General features: G+C 32.6%; 2 pseudogenes; both read right to left on the reverse strand.

Moving 5' to 3' along the window:
* Positions 1–2,790: 2,790 nt before the first annotated feature.
* Positions 2,791–9,466, reverse strand: LOC102586677 (L-tryptophan--pyruvate aminotransferase 1-like; annotated as a pseudogene).
* Positions 9,467–9,522: 56 nt separating this feature from the next.
* Positions 9,523–10,309, reverse strand: LOC102587022 (delta(8)-fatty-acid desaturase-like; annotated as a pseudogene).
* Between the last annotated feature and the right edge of the window lie 454 nt (positions 10,310–10,763).

Genomic DNA, 10,763 nt, shown 5'->3' on the forward strand with positions numbered 1-10,763 from the left:
TTTAGGGTCACAAAGGCTTACCTTAATGATTTAGCACAATAAATCACTTTAAAATCACCTTCAACGGTTCTTCGAAATTCAAAATGGGGGTAAATCCCCAAAATGACAAGCCCAAAAGGGTCTTCGGTATCGCAAAAGCCATCTTTGGTTCGCAAAAGTGAACCCCAGAAAACCTGGCGTTCGCTTTCGCGAACCAGTCCCCGCTAACGTGAAGGTCGCGATCACAAATAGTTCATTGTGAATGTGTTAGTAAGACAACCTTCCCCTACACGGATGCGAGCCAACTCTCTCTATCACGAAGGTTGTGAAAGCGATGACCCTTGGTGAAAGTGGGGCATAGAAGAAAATAGCGAAATTCAACCAGCTCAAAATCACTAAAAGGACCCTTGGGATTTACTCAAAACCCCGTACATACAAATCACATATGCAATCCAATTAAACTCGGCATTCCAAACTCAATGGAACCATCGAAACATGAATCTGAGGTATCCTTGACCTAAAACTCGTGAGAGTCTCAAGAAAAAGAACATAACGCCGGAAAAGGTTAAATCAAGTTCGGAACCTCTGAAAATTCAACCAAGACCTCACTTACGCCTAAAATTATCCCTTGAATCCAATGGAACTCTCACACTTCTGATCCGATTATCCGAACCCCGAATGTTGACCGGAGTCAATCCAAAGGTTAAAATTTCACAAATTTTCAACCCCCAATCATCAAAAAAGACTTTGAATATGAAACCCACAACTCTCTTAGACCAATTTCCATATTCCGAGATTGAGACACACGAAACTACAAAATATACTAAAAATCACTTTTAATCACTTTACCCTTTAAAAACCCAAGAACTTACAATATTCACAACTTACACACACAAAGTTCGAAACCAACTTTCAAAACTCATTCAGAAAAGACTCCGGGCTGATATCGGGAGGGATAAAATTATAATTTTACAAAAATTTCTAAAAATTACTAGCTGGGTTATTACAATATCCACCAGTAAAATCCATGTTCATCCTCGATCATAAAGCAAAAGAAAGTACCTGGAGCCTAAATAAATTTAGGATATGTAGCATGCATATCATACTTTGTCTACCAAGTCGCGTCACCAACTAAATAGTGCTTCGACTGCACCTTCACTTAAACAATATTTTTGTTCCTAATCTTTTTGACCTGCCTATCCAAAATGGCTATAGGCTCATGTAGTGTCCTATTTATTATGTTTTAATTAGGAAATGACCATTTTGCCCTTCCCCATAGTGTTATCATGCTTAGTTTGTGTTGTGGGAATGGTAGATGTGGTCTCCGCTGCGATAAGATATGTTTTTGGTGATTTTGGACCTTTTGAGTTGACAATTATTAGTATAGTTGATGTTGGTCAACATTTTTAATTCCGAGCATCGGTTAGAGATTCAAAATCTTCGATGAATTGATTAACATTTGTGTTGTATGTGTTATGATGCATTTATCCTCATTTGGCATATCATTGTTCATGAAAATATGAGAAAGTGGAGAAAAGCTATTTATTTTAAAAAGAAAATGAGACACCTTACATTTATCATTGACCACGAAATAGGTGACAAGTTGGGGATATATTGAAATTTTGAGATTGTAATATGAATTGTGAGTCCCCCATGGGTCTTTTTCTGGAAGTTAAAGCTTGGCAAGGTGGTATACAATAGGTTCTGCGATGACCTTGATTCAACCACATCATTTCATCATCTTATTGCATTTCATTGGCTAGATTTATTGTATTGTGTGACTTGATTATCTGTTGATATGAGTATTAACTATAGCCTTATGTGTTAACCTAATTCAAGTTGGTACACCTTAGCCTGACTATGCATGCCTTTAGTTTTTTCTCTTTGTTATTAAGGTCATATTGTGTGTGAAATCATTTATAAGGTATTAGTCTAGAAATATGTTTCGATATCTATAAAATCATTGTTTGTAATGTTGTTATGAAAGAGTGGGGTTTTTGTCTCTCTTTCATTTGTTCACACCAATGGTTTTTCTTTTTCCTTTTCTTCTATATATAAATTAATTTTGATTTTGATTCTTACGATATCGGATTAAATACATGTAATCTTTAATTAGATACATTACTTAATTATCAATATATTATGTTGAGTATGTATTGTTACTTCATATTTGACAGTAATACAATTCTAAAAGTAATTCAAATATAACATACTTTAACAAACACTTCAGTTAATTGAAGACTAGACATTTCGCATCTAATATCACAAAAATCAAAAGAACAATTCACTTTTTGGCATTAATCAATGAAGTTCTATCAATAAGGTAAATTATTCTACTCTTCAACACATATAATGTCTCTAAGTAATATTTCATGCATAAATGTCTTATGTTCGATTTGCAGATCCTTGAATAACCATAAGCCTCTTCAGAAAAATATTGAAGTCTTCATCTCTACTCAGCATACTTATCCTAACATTTCTTGAATCACTTCCAAATCTTCTTCCACTCCTTGTTTGAATCTTGTGTTCTTTAAGAAGCTTCTCACAATCCTCTTCTTCACACCCATTGCAAATTAGCCATGCAAAAGTTGTTTCAAAAAAACAATATGAATTTCAAATTCAAAAGAAAGAAAACTTTTTCTAATATATATCGATAATATAGTTTAAAAATTAAAGAAATTTCAAGTATATGAGGTTACATTATTTTTTAAATAAAATAAAATGAAAATCTTACGTTGTAATATTTTGGTGATTACCAGGGTGTAATTCACACAAGTCTTTGGTAAAGAGGCAATATAGATGAGGGTAATTTTAGATGACAAAATGGTCATTGTCCATAACAACTTGTCTTAACCTCTGCCATCTGTCAGTCATAAGAGACTAACTATATTCAAAGAAATTTTCCAATGTGAAATCCAAACAGCTATTAGAGACCACTTCAAGAATTTTAGCAGCTCTAAGTTGAGCTTCTTTTGATACACCAATTGTACTAATCTACATGAACTTTTTCATCTTCCTTGCCACCTCTATGTCATTTACATGTGTCGAACTACATGCAAATAAAATTATAATAAGTGATAAATTGAAATATGTTCTAATTTTGTGATTGTGATTTCAGTTGAAATTAATGTTTGAAAAACTTACCCAATTCTTGAACCAGCATGGCCAGTGCATTTGGAAATAGTAAAGAGCATAACATCATGTTAGCAGGTAAGGTAATAGCAGTATACTGTGACCAATATTAAGCTAAATCGTAGATTAATTTTCCTTGATCTCCATTAACTACAGGCTCTCTAATAATCCCATCATGATTACTTGGAGATGTAATCAACTCAATATAAGGTCCATATTTCTCAAAAGCTCTTGCATCTCCTGCCCATTTGTGTAGTCCTGACCTCACAAAACCAGTCACATTAGGATATGCCTGCAAAAAGACAAAAATATTAATAATTGATCAAAAAATGTCACTTTTAAATTTGACTTATTAAGTCACATGATGTGTTCCAAGAACTATGATTCATGTTTTGTATTTAAGGGTGAGACCTAGTGATTACTGAAGTTGATTGTGACTCCTAAAATTTTGAATCTAAAATCCAGCAAAGGAAAAAAGAATGTTATATTTAATGGATCTAACATGTACCAAGAACCATAACTTCAGACTGCTAATTTAATTGAGCATAGCATATCCTTTACAATTTAAATAAAAATATATCGTATAAACGTGTACCGAATAAAAAGGTGTAGCTGAAACTACACTGATTAGTTCAAGTTGATCAGATGGAGAAAGAGCATAAAGGGCAGCCTGCACAAGCTGGCTTGATCCAGTGCCAACAAGAATATAATGATCATCCACAATTGCATTTCCAACTACATTGTGCAGCTTCTTAATTTGTTCCTCTAGTTTTGACTCCAAGAACCAACACAAGCTCTTACCATTAGCAAAATAACTCAATGAATCATCACCATTGAAAGTTATGTCACACTTGTGCCCCAGTTTTCTCCAATTTGACTCATACATTGTTGGATCACCACTACACACACAAAAATGAAATCCCAAATTAGTATTCCAACAAAGAATTGAGCATTTCAACAAATTGTAACAAAATGGAACTAATCTTGAGACAGATTTAATCAATCTCAAAAGCTAGCTAGTTCATTAGGGAAGGATTCTATAAGGACACAATGATTTGCACCATCTGATCATTTCTAAGGTCACTCTATAAATTTTGTCCCCCCCTTTATCTCAATGGTTAAATTCTTTTCTAAAAGTAGGTAGATGAATATTTTTTTGTAAATAAATTTAGTCCACATGGCTCGCCAAATACATAATTTAAATGCTAGCTTGAAAAAGGCCATTGCAGAAAAATTATCTCATTATGACACATTACACTCCATGACATTTTGAGGGCACAAAATACAATAGAGCGCTCAACATTGAGTAAATCAAAATTGATAATTTCATCTATAAAATATTTACTCATGAGGACAGATAAAGACAATAAACTTATAACTTATACGAAAATTCTAAGAAAAATCGATTAAAATTGTACAAGAAAATTCATTTATTAGGAACAATAGTGGGGGAAGTGTCCCTTGTGTCATTTTCTGGAGTTGCACAAGGGAATGAAGAACACTTGACAAGACAACCATCAGTTCCACACATTGTTATCTCTTCTTTTTTTCTTATCTAAAATCTTAAATCAGTCACAAATAAATCTATGGGAGAAGAAGACTGATTTGGGGTCTATACATAGGGAAGGAAACAAGTATATATATATATATATATATATATTTTCATCTATATAAAGCAACAATTTTTGTGACGGTTGGGTTTTAAAAGGAGTACATAAAAAATAAAGAGTTATGACTTTTATAAAGAGTTGTGACTTTTATGAAGAATTGTGATTTTTACGAAAAGTTGTGGCTTTTATGAAGAGTTGTGACATTTCTGAACAATTGTGACTTTTATGAAAAGTTGTGACTTTTTCGTAAGATTGTGACTTTTACGAAGGGTTATGACTCTTGACTTTTCCCAAAGGGTTGTGACCTTTTCGATAAGGCACAATAAAAACTTGTTCACACTACTCTTTGTTCTCTATTTATAATAGGTTTCCTCTTATTTTTTGACAACGAATTTTTGGACTTCTTCTTCTTCTATTAAATCTAGTACTAGTACTAGTATTATAAGTATACTTTACTATTGTTGAGTGGTTCATTGACACTAGTGAGTAAGATCGTTATATTATGGGAGGATATATTTCATTAACCTCGGGTACTTGAGGGAAATAATTTCCTGAAGGACACACTATGCGGGCTCAATATTCTTCTGTGAGAAAATATATTTTTTATAATATTTCTAATATGTTTTAGATTCTACTTTCTTTGCTAGTTTTAAGTTTCTAGTTTTTAAAGTATTCTTTAGACTTTGTTGTTTCTTACCATGTTCTTCAAAGTTATTGTTATAAGTATCTTAGTAATATAGGTTGAACTACAATTTTAAGGAAATTATTATATTTTTGGATTTTTTTTTTTGTTCTTTTGATTGAGGGAAATATATCATGGAAATAGGAGCTTGTGTTCTTATAATTTTTTTTGGACAGATTTTTGGATTGGGGCACGACATATCGTAAACGTCGTTGTTGTGGTATTTATATGATTCTATTATGTACAAGTAATTACATGATGAAGGAATCTTACACTTGATGCTACACAGTAGTTTAGTATTGTTTCTGTCTATAACCTTGATCAAATTAAAGATGATTAAGTTAAATAATTTGTTATTGGCTTAATTGTTTTATTCTCCATTGTGGTAAAATTGGGTTGAGAGATGCTTTTGTGTGTGTTACATCCAATAATGTAAGCATCTTTCTACGATTTTAATCCAAATAAATCGATCATGGGTAAAGACCGAAGTGGCGTTCAACAATAAGAAAAGTGACTTGCATGACATCATTATTACTATCAGATAGATATGATTCAATGGGAGTAAAAATTGAGTTCTATCTTTATTTTCATTGTTTATTTCATTTTCACCTTTATAAGTTATGAGATTTATTTCATAAATGTTAGGATAGATGTTCTTTATGTGATGATCTCAGAATATATTTTTATTCTATTTGGAGACTAATATTTTTTTGTAGTTTTCCACACCATGTGATATTTGATTGTGTGTGATTTATGGAGACTAAAATCTTGTGATTTTCTACTCCTTTTATTTGAAGATTATAAAAACTTCACCAAATATATTTGAATGTGCATTTGGTTTGAAGAATATAAAACTTCGCCAGGAATATTAAGTCTAAATTATTTAAAAATTATAAAAACTTCACGCTAACTAGAACCAATGTTGTATTTTTGGTTTCTGGAGATTAAAACCTCTTGATTTTCTACTCCATTTGAATTTGAAAATTATTTGAAGTTTAGCATTAAAAGTTCTTTCGGTGAAGAAAATCACATAAAACATAAAAAAAAATTAAAACCTTAAAATTAAAGGACACTTTAAAATTATTTTTAAAAAATAATACACATTTTTTAAAAAAAATAATTAAAAGCGAAAAGATAATTAATTAATTAAAAATAGTGTAAAGTGAGAAAGAAATTAAATAAATATTTAACAAAGAAAAAAATAAAAATAATTAAGCATATATAAGTTTTAAAATCAATAAATATGTGTACTAACTAATTATAAAGTTACCAATCGAAAAATGACATGTGTCCAATTTGTACTCTCATCATTTGCCTTCGAGAGATGGTGCAAACTCTCTATGACATGGCAGCATTTGTGGTGTATTAATTCCATTTTAAATTTGTTTTTTTTTTTTTTGGGGGGGGGGGGGGGGGGGGATAATAGGACCCTAGTAAAGGCCATTGGAGAAAAATATGTCCACTTGGCTAACCAAAGACATAATTTAAACGATCGCTTGAAAAAGACCATTGGAGAAAAATTATCTCATTCTAACATATTACACCCCATGACATTTGGAGGGCACAAAATATAATAGAGTGCTCAACATTAAGTAAATCGAAATTGTTGATTTCATATATTAAAAAATTGACTCATGAGGACAGGTGAAGACAATAAGCTTATAACTTATATGAGAAATTCTAAGAAAAATGAATTAAAATTGTAAAAGTAAACTCATTGATCCAGAACAGGGAATGAAGAACACTTTACAAGACAACCATTTGTTCCACTCATCTTTTTCTCTTTATTTTTCTAATCTAAAATCTTAAATCACTCACAAATAATCCTATGGGAAAAGAAGACAGATTTGGGGTCTATATATAGGGAAGGAGACAAGTATATATATTTTCATATATAGAAAGTGAAATGACTCAAAAGAACTTTCTTGAAACTTTCCTCTTAATTTTACTTGAAAGTGGAATGTGAATTTAAGAGCTATGATTAGGATATAGGATATCTCAATGACTAATGAAGTCTTAGGTAGTTAGTAATAAGAAGAGAGCAATGACACAAACTTAAAAGCAGTGGCACGACGTGGAGGAGGATTTATTTTTTGGTCGCGAAATAAATTTTGAAACAGAGGACTATGTATCCTCTCCACGATGCTGAGAGGGGGGTAACTATCTGAAGACTGAAATTTAAAAACGCCTCCGCGATGCGGTCCTAGGCACATATTTTTGTCCGATCTTTTCTTCCTCTCCCAAAATCGATTCAATTCATACCCAATGCAATCCCATGGTCCAATTTCACGAAATTCCATAAACCCAGAACATTTTTAATGAAACCCACACAAAATCTATCAACTGACTCCACTCATTGACAAAACCCTCGCCTCAAGAACTCAAAGACCTCCATTGTCAACTAAAACTAAAGAAAGTTCTCAAGAACTCAATAAATTAACTTCAAGAATGAATTCATGGGTAAGATTTTACATGATTGGTGTGAGGGTAAACAAACCAAACACTATGAAAGTTTACATACCTCGAAAGAACTAGTTCTTGGCGATTTCCCCAAATTTCTTGATGAACTCTTGAAACCTTCTCTTTTCTCCTCTTGAACATTGCCCTATCTTTCTAGACATTTAAGACTGAATGAAAACTGATCTCAATCAGATTAGACCCCTATTTTGGTGAGAAAAATGCTTAGGCTAAGTGAGGGTAAGGAAAAGACCAAAATACCCCTTCTTAAAACTGTTGAAATGCCTAAATTAGTGAGGTTGTACTCAAATGAGCATAACTCTTTCATCCGAGCTCGGAGTTTGGCAAACTCGGTGGTGCTAGAAAGAGGACTCAAAGACCTTTGATTTGATACCTCATGGGCCACCTAACTCTTTATGCGCCAAAAGTTATGGTCGTTTGAATGTGACCCAAAACTAAAATCTGACTGATGTCTAAGGTGTTACAACCCCAAAACCTTATTGTGATGTGTACATGCTATTATACGGAATTGAAATATAAGTAGAAGTCTCAATGTATTTGTCTCTAGAATAGAACAAAGCACAAAACAAGGATCAAGAGGGTCTTTTGGGATTACAAGCAGCTGCCTCTAGATGTCTTTCGAAAGCCTCAAAAATAGAAGAAAAGCAATCACATGGATCTGTAGAACATACACAAGCGTAGAAGCAAGGAGGGAGTACCAAAAAACACAGTACTCATCAAGAAACCTACTAAAAAAGCAAAATTAAGCTAGAATATGAGTACTCCGTTCATCCAACTGAACTTCCTCAAACTACAACCTGCACAGAAATCAGTCAAACCGAACAGTTTTAAAATACACAAATCACAAGGCTTAACAATTGCAATTTAACAGTCAAAGTTCAACAACCAACAAGTATCAAGTAAACCATTTTCCTTTGGCACAATATCACTTTCCAAAAACATTTTCCTTCGATACAATATCACTAGACGGAACCATTTTCCTTCGGTTTTATATAATATCACTTGTCAGAACAATTTTTCTTCCGCATAATCATCACATGTCTCATCACGGTACACAACAATCGATGCAAATGAGTAATTTTACACCATAAGAAAGAGATATGAGATCAAGTAATTCAAGTGCACAACCATGCAATCAAGGCGTTTCATCAATCAATACAAAATGAACGGAAGTACAAGATTCTACAAGTTTTATAGGGCTTAGAAGATCACTTGCCTCAATTCAATAAAAAGTCAATCCAAGACTCGAGTGTTCCCTTTCTGAAAAATGTACAATGCCACACAATCTAGTTCAATCAAGTAATCACAATAAGTTTCTAGAAATAACAACACCCAAATAATACATTTTAAAAGGGACAAAAGGGTCGAAAATACTGCTCAATTTTGATTTATTAGTTGATTATACCCCTACAGTTAAAACAAAGTAATATATACCCTCATTGTCATTAATTTCACCATTTATACCCTCAATTGACGGAAATCCCAATTATTCAAATTAACCCGAATTTAAAAAGAAAGGCCCATTACCCATTTTAAACCCAAGCCCCATATTATAACCCGTATAACCCATTCCCCTTTTACCCATTCTTTCAATTTTTTTATATAACCCATTCCCCTTTACCCCTTTACCCAATAACGTCTTCACGTTTGTTCTTCATTTCCCAATATGTTCAAAAGTCTATCAGGCACTTTCCTTCTAGAGAACAACAACAACAAAGTCTGTACAAACAAATTCATCCTGGAAACACAAAAGATTGGATAAAACGTAAAATGTTGATAGCTCACAGAGAATTTTTCTAGGGGATAAAACGTTAACTGTCTTCTATAGAAGGTAGAATTCAATGACTTAAACAAACTTGAAGATACTGCGAAAACTAGCAAGTGTTGAAGATCAAGATCATAATCCAAGCTATTACAAGCCACATAATGAGCATTATGAGTCCATTTCGACCAAGTAATGTGAATCCCAGAAAGACGTTTCTCTGACATAATTTGTATCATTTTATTGAACCTCTTATTTGTCATAATCAAATAATGACCAAAATCACGACCCAAGTAAGAAATCTGCATCCAACTTAACCCCAACAATGCTCCAAAAAGCTTATGAATCAAGATATTATCACTAAAAATTACAGCATAGAAAGTCAAGAAAAGCAAAAACATAATAAAATAGAATAAATACATAACCCCATGACCCTTTTTCTTAAACAATCCAGCTTTAACAAAGTCAACAAAAAGCTCTCTATAATCCCTTGATACTTCAGAAACTTGAGAATCTTCTAAATAATAATCAGTAAAGAGGTTATCAAGATGTTTCCAAGAAGTACTTGGATGAAAAGCAATGAATGCATCAGTTCCCTCTTGTCCATTAAGATTAAGTTAAGGGATATCAATCACCAGGGTGTAGCTTAATCCAATCAGTCACATTAAATGGGTAAGGGAAATGAAGAACAATTTAGTAGAAGTTAATGGGTAAAGGGGAATAAGTAATAAGGAAAATTTGAAATAATGGGTTAAAGGGGAATGAGTTATACGGTGTATACTATGGGGCATTGGGTTTCAAATGAGGAATGAGTCTTTTTTGAAAATTCAGGTTAATTTGAGCTAACTTGGTGATTTCCGTCAATTGAGGGGTATAAATGGTGAAATTAGTGATGGCAAGGGTATGCCTAACTTTATTTTAACGGTAGAGGTATAGTCAGCTAATAAAACAAAGTAGAAGGGTATTTTTTACCCTTTTCCCTTTTAGAAAATGGGTCAAAACAACTCAAAACCCCAATTCCAAAATTGAGATTTGAATAAAATAATCTTTACTTCAAAATGTTACCCAATGAATTTGGAACTCATTGGTGAAAACTATTTCAAAGAAGGAATTAAAAGCA

Source organism: Solanum tuberosum, unplaced genomic scaffold (assembly GCF_000226075.1).
Source record: "Solanum tuberosum cultivar DM 1-3 516 R44 unplaced genomic scaffold, SolTub_3.0 scf00405, whole genome shotgun sequence".
In the NCBI taxonomy this organism is placed as follows: domain Eukaryota; kingdom Viridiplantae; phylum Streptophyta; class Magnoliopsida; order Solanales; family Solanaceae; genus Solanum; species Solanum tuberosum.